Raw genomic sequence first — 19,754 nt, forward strand, 5'->3', positions numbered from 1 at the left:
AGTAAAATCAAGAGAAAAGAAAGAAGAAGAATAATGAAAACTATTATTGATCCATCAAATTACAACAGAGCTCCCTAACCCAATGAAAGGGGTTTAGTTGTTCATAGCTCTGGAAATGGAAAGCATAAATAAAAAGTACATTTTCAAAATAAAACTAGAAGTTACAGAGAAAGTAAAATATACAGAGTGTAGTTCTCCAAAATGCCAAAAGCTCCCTACTAGTTCAAAACTACTCCTATATATACTACTCTTCTGATCTTCTAGTTGGCTCTTCAAGTCTTGGATATGGGCCTTTGGATCTTTAGTTGAAGCAGTTACAGTCCTCAGTGGGCTCAGCTTTGCTTGCAGAAAATTTGTGAGTTAGGCATGGACGTTAGTTAGGACGTTAGTGGTGCTAATGTTAAGTGAAAATGTGAGTTCGAGAACGTTAGTGACAACCACCTTTTTCACTAATGTTCCAAGCCAAAAATGATCCACGTTAACTTCAACGTTAGTGGCACTAACGTGACCACTAACGTTGCCTCTTAGTCCTTTGCAAACGTTATTGGCATTCACCTTTTCCAATAGCGTTGCTTGTTGCCCCTTTTCCCCACGTTAGAGTTCACGTTAGTATAACTAACGTGACCCTTAATGTGGGCATGCCTAAGCTTCGAGAGCATTAGTGACACTTACCTTTGTCACTAACGCTTCAAACGCCCCTTCTTCCCACGTTAGTGCCTCACGTTAATTGCATTAACGTGACCACTAACGTGGTGGTGATTGCCATCTCCAACGTTAGTGACAAAGGTGAGTGTCACTAACGTTGGCCCATCATTCTTTCCTCCACGTTAGCTTCCACGTTAATGTAATTAACGTGGCAACTAACGTGGGCAATATTGGCTTAGTCCAACGTTAGTGACAAAGGTGAGTGTCACTAACATTGGCGATTCCTTGCTCCTCCCACGTTAGAGTTCACGTTAATGTAATTAACGTGACTCTTAATGTGGCCAATTGTGCCCTTTTGGAACGTTAGTGGTATTCACTTTTACCACTAACGTTGGAGCTTCCCTGTTCCTCCACGTTAGCTTCCACGTTAATGTAATTAACGTGGCCACTAACGTGGGCTATGATGGCTTTCGAAGGCGTTATTGGTGATCACTTTTTCCATTAACGTTGCAAGCTAGCTCCTATTCCACATTAGTGGTCACGTTAGTTAGACTAACGTGGCTACTAACATGGCTCTTCCTTGTTTCCTTTGTCCTGAAATCAAGCAAATAAAGTGCATCAAAGCTTGGTTCTAAATCATGAGATCATGCATCATCCATTTTATCATTCAATTCATGCATAATTCTCATAAAATCATGTAAAGTTCACAATGTTTGCTTGAATCAAGATGTAAGTGAATATCTACCCAAAACTTGCTTATTTACTAAGAAAATGCATGAAACTACCCTAAAACAGTAAAGAAAAGGTTAGTGAAACTAGCCAAAATGCCCTGGCATTACACCTCCATCTCCTTCCTTTCTTCTTCTTCTACTCATTTCTTTCTTCTTTTGCTCGAGGACGAGCAAACCTTCTAAGTTTGGTGTGAAAAAAGCTCTGCTTTTTATTTTTCCATAACCATTAAATGGCACCTAAGGCCGGAGAAACCTCTAGAAAGAGGAAAGGGAAGGCAATTCCTTCTAACTTTGAGTAATGGGAGATGGAGAGATTTATCTCAAAAGCCCATCACTAAGAAGAGGATAGAGCAAACAAGAGAGCCCACTCATGGACCTCAACAAGAGCATGAGGAAATTCCTCATCAAATCCTTGAGATGCCTCAAGGGATGCACTTTCCTCCACACAATCCATGAAATTAGAGAAGACCAAAGAGCCATGAGGGAGGAGCAATAAAGGCAAGGAAGAGACATTGAGGAGCTCAAGCACTCCATAAGATCTTCAAGAGGAAGAACTAGCCGCCATCATTAAGGTGGACCCGTTCTTTAATTTCCTTGTTCTTATTTTTTTTTGTTTTTCAAAAATTATGCTTTATGTTTTGTCGATGTTTGTGTCTTTATTACATGATCATTAGTGTATAGTGTCTATGTCTTAAAGCTATAAATGTCCTATGAATCCATTATCTTTCTTAAATGAAAAATGTTTTTAATTGCAAAAGAACAAGAAGTACATGATTTCAAATTCTATCTTGAAATTAGTTTAATTATTTTGATGTGGTGGCAATACCTTTTGTTTTCTGAATGAACGCTTGAACAGTGCATATTTTTGAATTTGTTATTTATAAATGTTAAAATTGTTGGCTCTTGAAAGAATAAAGAAAAAGGAGAAATGTTATTGATAATCTGAAAAATCATAAAATTGATTCTTGAAGCAAGAAAAAGCAATGAATAGAAAAAGCTTGCGAAAAAATGGCGAAAAAAATAAAGAAAAAAAAAGAAGAAAAGAAAGAAAAAGTAAAAGCAAACAGAAAAAGCCAGTAACCCTTTAAACCAAAAGGCAAGGGTAGAAAAAGGATCCAAGGCTTTGAGCATTAATGGATAGGAGGGCCCACAGGAATAAAATCCTGGCGTAAGCGGCTAAACCAAGCTGTCCCTAACCATGTCCTTGTGGCGTGAAGGTTTCAAGTGAAAAGCTTGAGACTGAGCGGTTAAAGTCGTGGTCCAAAGCAAAAAGAGTGTGCTTAAGAGCTCTGGACACCTCTAACTGGGGACTCTAGCAAAGCTGAGTCACAATCTGAAAAGGTTCACCCAGTTATGTGTATGTGGTATTTATGTATCCGGTGGTAATACTGGAAAACAAAATGCTTAGGGTCACGGCCAAGACTCATAAAGTAGCTGTGTTCAAGAATCAACATACTGAACAAAGAGAATCAATAACACTATCTGAATTCTGAGTTCCTATAGATGCCAATCATTCTGAACTTCAAAGGATAAAGTGAGATGCCAAAACTATTCAGAAGCAAAAAGGCTACAAGTCCCGCTCATCTAATTGAAACTAATCTTCATTGATAAGTTTGGAATTCATTGTATATTCTCTTCTTTTTATCCTATTTTGTTTTTAGTTGCTTGGGGACAAGCAACAATTTAAGTTTAGTGTTGTGATGAGCGGATAATTTATACCCTTTTTGACATTGTTTTTACATAGTTTTTAGTATGTTTTAGCTACTTTTTATTTTATTTTTATTATTTTTTATTCAAAAATCACATTTCTGGACTTTACTATGATTTTGTGTATTTTTCTGTGATTTCAGGTATTTTCTGGCTGAAATTGAGGGACCTGAGCAAAAATCTGATTCAGAGGCTGAAAAAAGACTGCAGATGCTATTAGATTCTGACCCTCCTGCACTCGAAGTGGATTTTCTGGAGATATAGAAACCCAATTGGCACGCTCTCAATTGCGTTGGAAAGTAGACATCCTGGGCTTTCCAGAAATATATAATAGTTTATAGTTTACCCGAGATTTGATGACCCAAACTGGCGTTCAAAGTCAGCCTAAAATATCTTGGCGTAAAACGCTCAAACTGGCACCAAAATTGGAGTTAAATGCCCAAACTGGAACTGGAACCGTGTCATTTGGACCTTTGTAGCTCAAGTTATGACCATTTGAGTGCAAAGAGGTCAGGCTGGAGAGCTTAGCAATTTCTTCAACTTCTTGTATTCCTTCCATTTTTGTATGCTTCCTTTCCATCTTCTAATCCATTCCTTCCCTGTAATCCCTGAAATCACTTAACGGACATATCACGGCATCAAATGGTAATAAGAGAGGATTAATATTAGCAAATATAAGGCCAAAGAAGCATGGTTTCAATCATAGCACAAAATCAGGAAGGAAAAAGTAAAACCATGCAAATAGTATAAATAAGTGGGTAAAGAGTTGATAAAAATCACTCAATTGAGCACAAGATAAACCATGAAATAGTGGTTTATCACTTGGTTAAAAGTAAATAAGCTCTTCAAGACAAACATAAATCAGATTTCACTAATTTAAATTATAAAATAAAAGACAAGTAAACTTGTAAGAAGACAGCTCATGAAAGCAGGGAACATAGAATCAAGCATTGAACCCTCACTGGTAGTGTATGTGCACTCTAATCTCTCAAGTGTATAGGATAATTCACTCTAATCTTCTTTAATCATGCTTTCTAAACTTTGTTCTTCATCTAAACAATCAAAAAAAATTTAATGTACCAATGCAAACATCATGAGGTCTTTTCAGGGTTGTAATGGGGCTAAGGTAAGGGTGAGGATATATGTATGGCCAAGTGAGCTATAATATGAATCTTTAATTAACCTAAGCTTTCACCTAACATACACACACACTCTATATAATTCTAAAATCATGCATTTACTTATTTATTTACTTATTTATTGAATATTTTTGGATTTTTTTTCTTCTTTTTTTTTAAATAGAAAAATAAACATAACTTATCAATGCACATGGATTTTTAATTTTTCTGGTCTCACATGAGTAGGTACCCAAATTCCCATAACACATTCCCTTATTAACCCTTGTTCCCATGGTTTTTCCACACTTAGTTGATACACAATCTCTATCTTAAGCTAACCAAAGATTCAATTGGGGTATTTAATTGTTTTTCCGCTTAAGGCTAGTGATGTGGTAAAATATAGAATAAATGGGATTAAAAGGCTCAAAGTGGCTAACAAGGGTGACTTAAAGGGTAGGCTTATTTGGGATAAGTGAGCTAAACAAGTAATAGCCTCAATCATATGCAAGCATGTAAATACACTAAATAGTGGACATATAGAATAGAACAAAGCAAATATTACAATCATAGAGAAGTAAACACACAAGAATAAAAATTTATGGTTAAATAATGTAACCATGTAATTAGGCTCAAAATCTTACGGGTTGTGTGTTCTTAGCTTTTTAAACTATGTTCCAAATTAAAATTTCCTCAAACAAGTTTTTCAAAAAGTTTATTTCAAATTAGTGAAATGCTATAAAAATTTTCTTGAAAAAGAAAATATTACTTCAACCAAGTGGTAAAATATGCACAAAATCAAACAAATATGCAATCAAACATACAAATGCAACAATGAACAAACAAAGAAAATAAAATATTGGTGTTGAGATAGAAGAGTAACTAACCCATGGAGATCAGTATCGACCTCCCCACACTTAAAGATTGCACCGTCCTCGGTGCATGCTGAGATGTACAGGTGGACGGGTTGCTACAACTGATGCTTGTAGATAGAGGCACCTTAGCTGGAGGTCTCTTGGTTCCTCTCCGTGCCGGTGTCTTGTCAGTGGCCTTCTCTTTTCCTTTCATGGTACCCATGCCTAAGGAAGAAGAAAAAGGAAGAGTGTGAAATATAGAAAACTAAGACCGGAAGGGAGGAAATTCCAAGTGATAAGAAATGTCAAAGGAAAGATGATAGCCCAACTACATGGTAGCTACAACATATAGGGAAGACAACAATAAAGATCAAAAAGGGCAATTCAAAATAATTAGAAGTAAGAGGGTAAAAACATGCAAATAATAGGCATGAGAAGCATAGCTCAAGCATCAAGTAATAAATGTGTCAAATTAAAGAGCATGTGTAATGATGACAATTGTGAATGATAATCCCAAATACATGTGGAGCACAAGTGTTGTAAAAAAGAGGTATGCCAGTGAAAGAGTAAAATAAAATAAGATTCAAAATGCCATAAAAGCTTTTTCACAAACACTGGATGTGCAAGTTAAAATAGGGATAAAAATAATGTAATCCAAATGTATATGAGAGCCATAAGTAAATGTCAATTGTCAAATCTCTCTTCAGAATAGCCACATGCTCAAATAAAATAAGGTACTATCCAAATAAAACTCCAACACCAACATAAAAATACATGAAAAAGAATTGAAAAAGAAACCAAAAGGAATTAAGCTAAGATGAAATTGAGAAGAAAAAAGAACAAATAAATGCATTAAATTAAAGGGATAGAAGAGTAGAGGGGGAGAAGAAAAGAAAGAAAGAAGAAAGAAGAAGAAAGAAATTAGGATTTGGGGAAGAAAATATAAGATATCTTGGCTGATCTGGATAAGTTGTGCGTCGCATATGACGCGGACGCGTGGGTCACGCGATCGCGTGGTGTGTGATTTTTGTCAAGTGACGCAGACGCGTGGGTCACGCGGTCGCGTGACTTGATTTAAGCGAATGGCGCGAGGGCAGCCATGCGTTCGCGCAACTCTCTGTTTCAAACCCATTTTGCCAAAAATTTGGGGTGACACGATCGCGTGGTTGACGCGATCGCGTGAATGGCCTTTCTTTTAAAAATAACGCGGACGCGTGGGGCATGCGTTCGCATGGTAGGGCTTGTGCTTCTAGCATGGTTGATAAACCACTATTTCATGGTTTATCTTGTGCTCAATTGAGTGGATTTTATCAACTCTTTACCCACTTATTCATACTATTTGCATGGTTTTACAATTGCCTTCCTAATTATGTGCTATGATTGAAAACATGCTTCTTTGGACTTACAATTGCTAATATTAATCCTCTCTTATCACCATTAGATGCCTTGATATGTGTGTTAAGTGATTTCAGAGATTACAGGGCAGGAATGGCTCAGAGGATGGAAAGGAAGCATGCAAAAGTGGAAGGAATACAAGAAGTTGGAGAAATTGCTAAGCTGTCCAGCCTGACCTTTTCGCACTCAAACGGCTATAACTTTAGCTACAGAGGTCCAAACGACGCGGTTCTAGTTGCGTTGGAAAGCTAACGTCCGGGGCTTCAACTTGATGTATAATATGCTATAGTTACCCTGACGCTAGGTGACGCAACCGCGTGCTCCATGCGGCCGCGTCGCAGTGACGGAAATCAGCGTGTTTGAATTCTACTCCAGTGATTTCCGGGCTGTTTTCGACCCAGTTCGCGGCCCAGAAAACACATATTAGAGGCTATAAAGTGGGGGATTGCATCCATTCATAGGGAGGTTCTCATAATTCACTTCTCATGATTTAGATTAGTTTTGAGAGAGGTTCTCTCCTCTCTCTCTTAGGATTTAGGACTTCTCCTAGTTTTAGGAGTAACTCTCAATCCTAGGTTCTTTATTTTTATTTTCCCAATTGGCTTATGAACTTTTCCATGTTAGATTTTACTGCTTTGAATGTATTTTATTTGAGGTATTCCAGATATTTGTGATTTATATTTTAGCTTTTTACATTTTTGGTTTTGGTTAAGAAATCAGTAACTCAGAAGTTATCCAACTCAATAGCATAATTGATAACTGTTATCTTTGCTAATTGAACTGAGCTTCAATAATCCCATCCTTTTCTTAGGAAATAAATAGGATTCGAAGATCAAACTAATTAGTCCCTTGACTTTCCTTTACTTTAGTAAAGGTTGACTTAGTGAAATTGAGATTCAACTTTCATTGTTGTTGATAAGAATAACTAAGTCTAGACTTCCAATTTCTCATACCTTGCCAAGAGCTTATTTTTATTATTAATTTATCTTTCATAATTATTCCTCTTTCTCAAAACCCCAATTTACAATCTCTATAATCAATAATAAGAACATACTTCCCTGCAATTCCTTGAGAAGACGACCCGAGGTTTAAATACTCGGTTATCAATTTCAAAGGGGTTTGTTACTTGTGACAACCAAAACGTTTGCATGAAAGGACTTTTGAAGGTCTAGAAACTATACTTGCAACGAGGATTTATCCGCAAATTTCTAGACCACGCAAAAGTTTTAACGTCAAAATGGCGCTGTTGCCGGGGAATTGCAAACGTGTGCCTTATTATTGGTTATTGTAAATATTTTTTGCTTTTTGTTTGAATATTTGTTTTTATTTTTGTTTTTATTTTTGCTTTTTCATAAATTAAGAGGTTATTGATTTTTTATTTTAAAATTTTTATTTTATCTTATCTTATTTCAAAAATCAAATTTCAAATTTCAAATTTAAAAATTTTTCAAAATTCAAATTTAAAAATTTTCAAATTTCAAATTTCAAATTTCAAAAATTCAAAATTCAAAAATTTAAAAATTCAAAATTTCAAAATTTAATTTTCAAATTCAAAATTTAAATAACCTTTTAATTTAAATTTATTTTTACTTTTGTTTTTAATTTTTTATTAGCTACTATGAATTCTCACCCCTCTCGCTTTAAGTTTGATTCCAATGTTGTTGTTAGGAATGGAAACTATAATGAGAACAGGCATCAAGGTTGGAAGAATCAAAGATGGGAGGAGCCACAAGGATTTAATCAACCCTCATGGCAACAACCACCTCCAATGAACTATCAACAACCATTCTGTGATGCATATCAAGGCAATGGCTATGGTGAGCACTCTTTTGATTATCAACAACCACCACCATATGCCTATGAACCCTCTCCTTAACATAACTTTGGACCACCAAACTCACAAGCCCCTTTCCGCCATTCACCTCCATATGACCCTAACCCTCAACCACCATACCAACCACCTTATGAGCCATATGAACCATATATAGAACCACCCCAATTCCAATCCAATTACTCACAAGAACCACCACTTCAATATTCACCATCTCCATATCCATCAATCCAAGAGCACTATGATCCTATTTATGAAAGCCGAGTGCATCAAGAGACAACGGATCGTTTCAAGGAAACAGTGGATCGATTTCAAGCAACCATTCATCAATTAGAGCAAGCAATAATCCAATAGGTTTCTAGACGCTCAAACATTCAAGGACCAACCACAGCCCCATGTGGACAATTTCATGAAGAGCATAGCATGAAGGAGATACTAGAGACTCCAGTGGACAAGACAGAGCATGAATTCATACTAGAACAAGTAGAAGAAGCTGTCATTGTTCAAGAAGAAGAGTTGGTTGAAGACTTAGGAGATGCAGAACCTCCATGGAAAAGTCCAGTCATAGAATCCCCTTCCAAGACGTTTGAAATTGATGCTAAGGAGGGTGTACAACCTCCAAGGCATATCACAGTTGAAGACTTGGAAGAGGTTGATCAAGAGATGGAGATTCAAGAAGAAGAAGCACAACCCCCCATGCCCTTGGAAAGCAATGAAGAGGAGATTGAATTGGAAGAAAGCTAGCAAGAGGAAGAGGTTGAAATTAAAGAAGCTTGCAAAGAGGTGGTAATTATCAGAGAAGAGCACAAGGGAGTGGAGCTTGCAATTTCATTAAAAACACCTCCCCCTAAGTTGCCATCATCCTTCACAACATTCAAGTGGGTAAAATTCATATCCCATAGCTTTCTAATCCCACTTGAATATGGGCTACTGGAGACGGATGGTCAACTTAGAGCTCTTTGTGGCATTAAGAGTAAGAGGAAGATGGCCAGTGATAAGAATTGTCAAGCAAGGTTCCACATGGTTGTGTGCTCAAAGTTTAAATGCAAAGGTTGGTGTAAAGCTCAACTGAATGGGTCTAGGAAGTTGTTTGGCCGCTTACATGAGAATTCAGACTGCTTGCCACCCGGAGGGGACAATATTGCTCAACCAAAAGATGGGTGCAAAGGCAAGGTCTAGGACCCCAGAATTCATCCCAGAAATCAACACTCTTGGGGCCTTGTCACTTGCTTTAACTTGCTTAAAGGCTTTCTGCGCCTAGTTTGGGATCCCGGAGGCCATTGGAATCACAAACATTGGTGGAGATTCCTGGATGAGTTCAAGCACAAGCCTCCATAACAAAGGACTCCCCAAATGTCCAACTTAAGGACTTTAACTAAAAGTGCTAGGTGGAAGACAACCCACCATGGTATAATCATTCCTTTCTCAATTTTAATTTTATTTAGTTTTGTTTATTTTTGAATTTTATTTTATTTTGTCATATTGAACCTGGAGTTTTGCATCACATTCATATTAACACTGCATTCTGCATTTTTCAGATTACAACAAAAAAAAAGCACGCACGTGACGCAGCAGCGTCGCTGACGCGTCCGCGTCACCAGTGCGTTAGGGGGAAAAGAAATTGAATAGAGAGTTACGCAGGAACAGTGCTGGAGGCGTGCTAATGGCACAAATTGATCCACGCGACCGCGTCACCCATGCGGCCGCGTGCCCTGAAAATGGACGTAAAAAGGGTGCTTGGCCGAAAGTTGTGCTGGAGTTGGGCTAGACTCGTGCTGGAAGCCCAAGCCCTCCCACGCGAACGCGTGCCCCACGCGTTCGCGTCATTTTCAAAAGATGGCCACCCACGCGACCGCGTCAACCACGCGATCGCGTCACCCAGAATTTTGTTAAAAAGAGTTTCGAACAGAGAGTTGTGCGACCGCGAGGCTGCACTCGCGCCAATCGCACAAAACAGGCCACGCGATCGCGTGACCCACGCGTCCGCGTCACCTTATCTTCTTGCGCACCACGCGACCGCGTCACTCACGCGTCCGCGTCACAAGCGGCACACAGAATATCCAAATCAGCCAAATTTCTTATCTTTTCTTCTCTAATCCTTATTTTTCTTATCTTTTCTTATTTCTTTCTTCTTGCTTTCTTATTTTCTCCCACTTCCATTCTATTTTATTTAATTTATTTGCATACTTTCATTCATTGCATATTTTTAAAATTATTATTGGTGTTTAAATGTTCTTATTCAACTGTTACATCTTTTCTGGTATTTTCTTGGTGCTTAGTGAATTGTTTTATTTTGAATAGGTAATATTATTTATATCAATGCAAATCTTTTATACCTGTATTACTTTTACATTGATATGAATTTATATTATCTCTCCTTACCCACACTCTCCCTCATTGTTGCAACATTTTTGCACCACTGGTATGCCATGTGCTTCTATTGTTTTCTCACTTGCATGTTGTAGCTACCATGTAATTGAGACCTTCATTATTTGGCATTAACCAACCCATGTTTTAATTGTTTCTTATCTTTATTTCTGGGTTATTGTTCTTCTTTTCCTCTTCTTTCAGGCTGGCCACCAAAGACGGCAAAAAGGAAAAACTTCTAAAAGGGAGACAAACAGGTCCATCTGCACAATCCTTAAAGAAAAGCATCAGTTGGAACAACCCGTCCACCTGCCCATCTCAGCATGCACCGAGGACGGTGCAATCTTTAAGTGTGGGGAGGTCGATACCGATCTCCATGGGTTAGTATTTCCTTCTCAAACACCAATATTTTATTTTCCTTGTTAGTTGTTGCATTTGCATGTTTGATTTCATATTTGTTTGATTTTTTGCATATTTTACCACTTGGTTAAAGTAATATTTTCTTTTTCAAGAAACTTTTTAAGAGCATTTCACTAATTTGAATAAAATTTAATGTTACACTTGTTTGAAGAGATATTATACTGGAACATGGTTTAGAGCTCGAACACACAAAACCTATGAGATTTTTTTGAGCCTATGTGAATTGGTTGTATTTTACCAACCAATATTTTATTTTTGGTGTGTGTTTTTCTCTCTAAAATTGTGATCTTTGTCTTGCTTAATTCTATATTTCCATGGTTTGATGTATGCATACACTTACATGATTGAGGCCTTTGTTTCACTGAACTTACATACCCATATGGCCTTACCCTTTCATTATCCTTTGCAAACCAATTTGAGCCTATTTTACCTCCTTTATTCTTTATTTTAGCTCATCACTAACTCTAAGAGGAAAACAATAATGTCCTTAATTTGAATCCTTGGTTAGCTTAGAATAGTGAGAATGCTTATGATTTAAGTGTGGGGAAAGTGGGTTTGGAAACATTTGGTTTGAGAATTGAGTATGTTAGAATTTTCTGAAAATATGAAAGAATGTTGAGAATATGTTCATGCATTCAATAAATTAATCATATGCATTAAAAAAAAAGAAAAAGAAAAAGAGAGAAAATAAGTAAAAGGGGACAAAATGCCCCAAAGTAAATGTTGAAAGCAATGCATATGTACTGTACTTAAAATTAGAATGCATGAATATGTGGAAAACATGGTTAATGGATAGTTAGATTTTGTATTATGATTACATGGATTGTTTAAGTTAGGTGAAAAGTTTAAGTTAATTAAGGATTCAGATTTTAGTCCACTTGGCCAAATACAATCCTACCTTGACTCTAACCCCATTACAACCCTTAAAAGACCTCTTGATATGTGTATCTGTGCATTAAATTTGTGTTGATTGTTAGATGAAGAGCAAGCCTTAGAAAGCAAGGATAGTAGAGAATTGAGAGAATCGAACCTTAAACACTTGAGTGATTAGAGTGTATACACTACCAATGAGGGTTCGATACTCGATTCTTTGTTCCCGGCTTTCATGAGCTATTTTCTTCTGCAAGTCTATTTGTACTTCATTTTCATGATTTGAATTAGTGAAATCCAATTCATATTTGTTCTTAAAATATTTGTTTACTTTTAACCAAGTAGGTAGAAACATTTTGCATGTAGTTGCATTCATATAGATAGGTTGCATTTCATACATTCTACCATTCCTCTTCATCTTTATAATTTCTCTTGAGCTTAGCATGAGGACATGCTAGTGTTTAAGTGTGGGGAGGTTGATAAAACACTATTTCATGGTTTATCTTGTGCTCAATTGAGTGGATTTTATCAACTCTTTACCCACTTATTCATACTATTTGCATGGTTTTACAATTGCCTTCCTAATTATGTGCTATGATTGAAAACATGCTTCTTTGGACTTACAATTGCTAATATTAATCCTCTCTTATCACCATTAGATGCCTTGATATGTGTGTTAAGTGATTTCAGAGATTACAGGGCAGGAATGGCTCAAAGGATGGAAAGGAAGCATGCAAAAGTGGAAGGAATACAAGAAGTTGGAGAAATTGCTAAGCTGTCCAGCCTGACCTCTTCGCACTCAAACGGCTATAACTTTAGCTACAGAGGTCCAAACGACACGGTTTCAGTTGCGTTGGAAAGCTAACGTCCGGAGCTTCGATTTGATATATAATATGCCATAGTTACTCTAACGCTAGGCGACGCGACCGCGTGCTCCATGCGGCCGCGTCGCAGTGACGGAAATCAGCGTGTTTGAATTCTTCTCCAGCGATTTCCGGGCTGTTTTCGACCCAGTTCGCAGCCCAGAAAACACATATTAGAGGCTATAAAGTGGGGGTTTGCATCCATTCATAGGGAGGCTCTCATAATTCACTTCTCATGATTTAGATTAGTTTTGAGAGAGGTTCTCTCCTCTCTCTTTTAGGATTTAGGACTTCTCCTAGTTTTAGGAGTAACTCTCAATCCTAAGTTCTTTATTTTTATTTTACCAATTGGCTTATGAACTTTTCCATGTTAGATTTTACTGCTTTAAATGTATTTTATTTGAGGTATTCCAGATATTTGTGATTTATATTTTAGCTTTTTACGTTTTTGGTTTTGGTTAAGAAATTAGTAACTCGGAAGTTATCCAACTCAACAGCATAATTGATAACTGTTATCTTTGCTAATTGAACTGAGCTTCAATAATCCCAACCTTTTCTTAGAAAATAAATAGGATTCGAAGATCAAACTAATTAGTCCCTTGACTTTCCTTTACTTTAGTAAAGGTTGACTTAGTGAAATTGTGATTCAACTTTCATTGTTGTTGATAAGAATAACTAAGTCTGGACTTCCAATTTCTCATACCTTGCCAAGAGCTTATTTTTATTATTAATTTATCTTTTATAATTATTTCTCTTTCTCAAAACCCCAATTTACAATCTCCATAACCAATAATAAGAACATACTTCCCTGCAATTCCTTGAGAAGACGACCCGAGGTTTAAATACTCAGTTATCAATTTCAAAGGGGTTTGTTACTTGTGACAACCAAAACGTTTGCATGAAAGGACTTTTGAAGGTCTAGAAACTATACTTGCAACAAGGATTTATCCGTAAATTTCTAGACCACGCAAAAGTTTTCTCATCAATGGTTCCAGCCCCACTCCATTATAACTTACTGCCAAACACATTTTTACGTCGATTTTGCAGGGCACGCGTTCGCGTGTGTGACGCGGACGCGTGAGAGGCATATTTTCAAAATGATGCAGCCGCGTCAGCGACGCGGTCACGTGGGCATGTTTGTGCCTAAGGCAAGCCTCCAGCCACGCTTTCGCGTGACTTTCTGTTCAATTTTATTTTCTTCCCAACGCACCTGTGACGCGGACGCGTCAGCGACGCTTACGCGTCACGTGCGTGTTTTTTTTTTATATGCAGTATGCAAATGCAAATGCAGGATACATGCAGATGGCTATGCAGAAATTATGAATGAACACAAATGAAAATAAAATAAAATAAAACTAAGAACAAAAAAGAAAAGAATATACCATGGTGGGTTGTCTCCCACCTAGCACTTTTAGTTAAAGTCCTTAAGTTGGACATTTGGGGAGTCCTTTGTTATGGTGGCTTGTGCTTGAACTCATCTTGAAACTGCCACCAATGCTTGGACTTCCAATAATCTTCATTATTCTCAAGTGAATTTGCCAAGCCTTGAGGGAGTTTTTCACAAGACTTGAGTTCCCAAAGTGGATCCTCATGTATGCCTGGATCCCAAATCTTGTTTCTACACCCGTCTTCAAGTGGATGATGATTCCATCCGGGTGGTTCAGCCTTAGAATTCTCATTTAGGCACCTAAACATCCTCCTAGACCCAATTAATTGAGAATTATGCTAACCCTTGTACTTCAATTTGGAACATGCAACTATATTGAACCTTGCAAGACAACTCTTACCACTAACCATCTTCCTCTTGCTCTTATAGCCACAAAGAGCTCTAAGTTGACCATCTGTCTCAAGTAAACCATATTCAAGTGGAATGAGAAAGCTAAGGGATATGAATTTTACCCACTTGAATGTTGTATTGGGTGGTTATGGCCTTTGGGAGAGGTCTCCAGCAACTTTGGCAAGGTGATTTTAAGCTCTACTCCCTTGTGCTCTTCTTGGACAACTTCCACCTCATTGTAAGCTTCTTCAATTTCAACCTCTTCCTCTTGGTAGCTTTCTTCCAATTCAATCTCCTCTTCATTGCTTTCCAAGGGCATGGGAGGTTGTGCTTCTTCTTCTTTAATCTCCATCTCTTGACCAACCTCTTCAAAGTCTTTAGCCATGATATGCCTTGGAGGTTGTACACCCTCTTTGGCATCAAATTCAAATATCTTGGAAGGAGGTTCTATGACTGGACTTTCCCATGGAGGTTCTGCATCTCCCAAGTCTTCAACCTCTTCTTCTTCTTCAATAATTGCTGCTTTGTCCAGTTGTTTTAGTATAAAATCGTACTCATCCTTGATAATTTCCTTTCCATGACAGCTCCTTTCAACTATTCCTTCATCTGCAAGGGTCTCTTCCACCTTCACCTTTTGGGCCTCCTACTTCTCTAAGACAAGATCAGACTCCTCCTTGATGTCTTCCTTCACTAATTCTTCAACCACTCCTTCGACTTCAAGGGTTTTTACTACCTTCATCTGTAGGGCCTCCTTTAGTTTCTTATGAAGTATGGATTCGCGAAGATGATTCCTTCTTTCTTGTTCCATATCAATAGCATAATTGGGATCATTGGTGCACGAAATTGTGATCATCAATGGCGCCAACAACTTGGTATGCACAATTGTAATCTCAACTTTTTGTCACAACTCCGCACAACTAACCAGCAAGTGCACTGGGTCGTCCAAGTAATAAACCTTACGTGAGTAAGGGTCGATCCCACGGAGACTGTCGGCTTGAAGCAAGTTGTGGTCATCTTGTAAATCTCAGTCAGACAGATTCAAATGGTTATGGAGAATTGATAATTAAAAGATGGATAAAATATAAAGTAGGATAGAGATACTTATGTAATTCATTGGTAGGAATTTCAGATAAGCGTATGAAGATGCTTTGTTCCTCCTAAACTTCTGCTTTCCTATTGCCTTCATCCAATCATTCATACTCCTTTCCATGGCAAGCTTTATGTTGGGCAACACCGTTGTCAATGGCTACTTCCCGTCCTCCCAGTGAAAATGTTCCAAATGCGCTGTCACCACACGGCTAATCATCTGTCGGTTCTCGATCATGTTGGAATAGGATCCATTGATCCTTTTGCATCTGTCACACGCCCAACACTCGCGAGTTTGAAGCTCGTCACAGTCATCCCTTCCTAGATCCTACTCGGAATACCACAAATAAGGTTTAGACTTTCCGGACCTCAGGAATGGCTGTCAATAATTCTAGCCTATACCACGAAGGTTCTAATCTTAGATTAAAAACCCAAGAGATACACATTCAAGCTTGATTGCATGTAGAACAGAAGTGGTTGTCAGGCACGCGTTCATAGGTGAGAATGATGATGAGTGTCACGGATCATCACATTCATCAAGTTGAAGAACGAGTGTATATCTTAGAGAAGAAGTAGGCGTGAATTGAATAGAAAAACAGTAGTACTTTGCATTAATTCATGAAGAACAGCAGAGCTCCACACCTTAATCTATGGTGTGTAGAAACTCCACCGTTGAAAATACATAAGAACAAGGTCTAGGCATGGCCGAATGGCCAGCCTCCCTAAAGGTCTAAGATCGCATGTAAAAATTTGTAAAGTATATCAAATACAATAGAAAAAGGTCCTATTTATAGAAAACTAGTAACCTAGGGTTTACAGAAATAAGTAAATGATGTAGAAATCCACTTCCGGGCCCACTTGGTGTGTGCTTGGGCTGAGCATTGAAGCTTCTACGTGTAGAGACTTTTTTGGAGTTAAACGCCAGCTTTTGTGCCAGTTTGGGCGTTTAACTCCAGCTTTTATACCAGTTATGGCGTTTTGACGCCAGAATTTCTATGCTGACTTGGAATGCCGGTTTGGGCCATCAAATCTCGGGCAAAATATAGACTATTATATATTTCTGGAAAGCCCAGGATGTCTACTTTCCAACGCAATTGAGAGAAAGCCAATTGGGCTTCTGTAGCTCCAGAAAATCTACTTTGAGTGTAGGGAGGTCAGAATCCAACAACATCTGCAGTCCTTTTTCAGCCTCTGAATCAGATTTTTGCTCAGGTCCCTCAATTTCAGCCAGAAAATACATGAAATTACAAAAAAACACGCAAACTCATAGTAAAGTCCAGAAATGTGATTTTTATTTAAAAACTAATAAAAATATAATAAAAACTAACTAAAATATACTAAAAACATACTAAAACCAATGCCAAAAAGCGTATAAATTATCCGCTCATCACAACACCCAACTTAAATTATTGCTTGTCCCCAAGCAACTGAAAATCAAATAGGATAAAAAGAATAGAGTATACAAGGAATTCCAAAAACATCTATGAAGATCAGTCTTAATTAGATGAGCGGGGCTATTAGCTTTTTGCTTCTGAACAGTTTTGACATCTCACTCTATCCCTTGAAGTTCAGAATGATTGGCATCTATAGGAACTCAGAATTCAGATAGTGTTATTGATTCTCCTAGTTAAGTATGTTGATTCTTGAACACAGTTAATTTATGAGTCTTGGCCGTGACCCTAAGCATTTTGTTTTCCAGTATTACCACCGGATACATAAATGCCACAGACACATAACTGGGTGAACCTTTTCATATTGTGACTCAGCTTTGCTAGAGTCCCCAATTAGAGGTGTCCAGAGCTCTTAAGCACACTCTTTTTGCTTTGGACCTCGACTTTAACCGCTCAGTCTCAAGCTTTCACTTGACACCTTCACGCCACAAGCACATGGTTAGGGACAGCTTGGTTCAGCCACTTAGGCCAGGATTTTATTCCTGTGGGCCCACCTATCCACTGATGCTCAAAGCCTTGGATCCTTTTTATTTCGCCCTTGGCTTTTGGTTTAAAGGGCTATTGGCTTTTTCTGCTTGCTTTTTTCTTTTTCTTTCTTTTTCTTTTCTTCTTTTTTTTTTCGCATATATTTTTTTCTGCAAGCTTTTCACTGCTTTTTCTTGCTTCAAGAATCAATTTTATGATTTTTCAGATTATCAATAGCATTTCTCCCTTTTTCATCATTCTTTCAAGAGCCAACAATTTTAACAATCATGAACAACAAATTAAAAAATATGCACTATTCAAGCATTCATTCAAAAAAACAAAAAGTATTGCCACCACATCAAAATAATCAATCTATTTTAAAATTCAAAATTCATGTACTTCTTTTTCTTTTTCAGAAAACATTTTTCTTTTAAGAAAGGTGATGGATTCATAGGACATTCATTACTTTAAGACATAGACACTAAGACACTAATGATCATGTAATAAAGACACAAACATAGATAAACATAAAGCATAAAAATTCGAAAAACATAAAAATAAAGAACAAGGAAATTAAAGAACGGATCCACCTTAGTGATGGCGGCTTGTTCTTCCTCTTGAAGATCTTATGGAGTGCTTGAGCTCCTCAATGTCTCTTCCTTGCCTTTGTTGCTCCTCTCTCATGATTCTTTGATCTTCTCTAATTTCATGAAGGAGGATAGAATGCTCTTGGTGTTCCACCCTTAGTTGTCCCATATTGGAACTTAATTCTCCTAAGAGGTGTTAATTTGCTCCCAATAATTTTGTGGAGGAAAATGCATCCCTTGGGGCATCTCGGGGATTTCATGATGAGGAATTTCCTCATGCTCTTGTCCATGAGTGGGATCTCTTATTTTCTCCATCCTTTTCTTAGTGATGGGCTTGTCCTCATCAATGAGGATGTCTTCCTCTATGTCAATTCCAGCTGAATTGCAAAGGTGACAAATGAGATGAAGAAAGGCTAACCTTGACAAAGTAGAGGACTTGTCCGCCACCTTGTAGAGTTCTAGGGATATAACCTCATGAACTTCTACTTCCTCTCCAATCATGATGCTATGGATCATGATAGCCCGATCTATAGTAACTTCAGACCGGTTGCTAGTGGGAATGATTGAGCGTTGGATGAACTCCAACCATCCCCTAGCCACAGGCTTGAGGTCATCCCTTCTTAGTTGAACCGGCTTCCCTCTTGAATCTCTCTTCCATTGAGCGCCCTCTTCACAAATGTCTATGAGGACTTGGTCCAACCTTTGATCAAAGTTGACCCTTCTAGTGTAGGGGCGTGCATCTCCTTGCATCATAGGCAAGTTGAATGCCAACCTTACATTTTTTGGACTGAAATATAAGTATTTTCCCCAAACCATTGTAAGCCAATTCTTTGGGTATGGGTTCACACTTTGATCATGGTTCTTGGTGATCTATGCATTGGCATAGAACTCTTGAACCATTAAGATTCTGACTTGTTGAATGGGTTTGGTGAGAATTTCCCAACCTCTTCTTTGAATCTCATGTCGGATCTCCAGATATTCATCCTTTTTGAGCTTGAAAGGGACCTCGGGGATCACCTTCTTCTTGGCCACAACTTCATAGAAGTGGTCTTGATTCACCCTTGAGATGAATCTCTCCATCTCCCATGACTCGGAGGTGGAAGCTTTTGCCTTCCCTTTCCTCTTTCTAGGGGTTTCTCCGGTCTTAGGTGCCATAAATGGTTATGGAAAAATAAAAAGCAACGCTTTTACCACACCAAACTTAGAAGGTTTGCTCGTCCTCGAGTAAAAGAAGAAGGAAGAGAGTAGAGGAAGAAGAAATAGAGGAGATGGATAGGGGTTAGTGTTTCGGCCAAGGGGGAGTGAAGAACTGAAGATTGATGGTTTAGAAGTTATAGTAAACTCTCGTTGCAAGTATAGTTACTAAACCAAGCAATCAACCTTTCTTACAAAAGTTTTGGTTGTCACAAGTAATAAACCCTTTAAAAATTGATAACCAAAGTATTTAAACCTCGGGTCGTCTTCTCAAGGAATTGCAGGGAGGTGTTCTTATTATTGGTTATGAGTCTTGTAAATTGGGGGTTTTGCAAGTAAGAAAGAAGTATGTTAAATGATAAGAAAAATAAAATAGTAATAATAAAATAAACTCTT

The sequence above is a fragment of the Arachis ipaensis genome, chromosome B7 (assembly GCF_059453495.1).
Source record: "Arachis ipaensis isolate K30076 ecotype BB chromosome B7, ASM5945349v1, whole genome shotgun sequence".
NCBI lineage: Eukaryota > Viridiplantae > Streptophyta > Magnoliopsida > Fabales > Fabaceae > Arachis > Arachis ipaensis.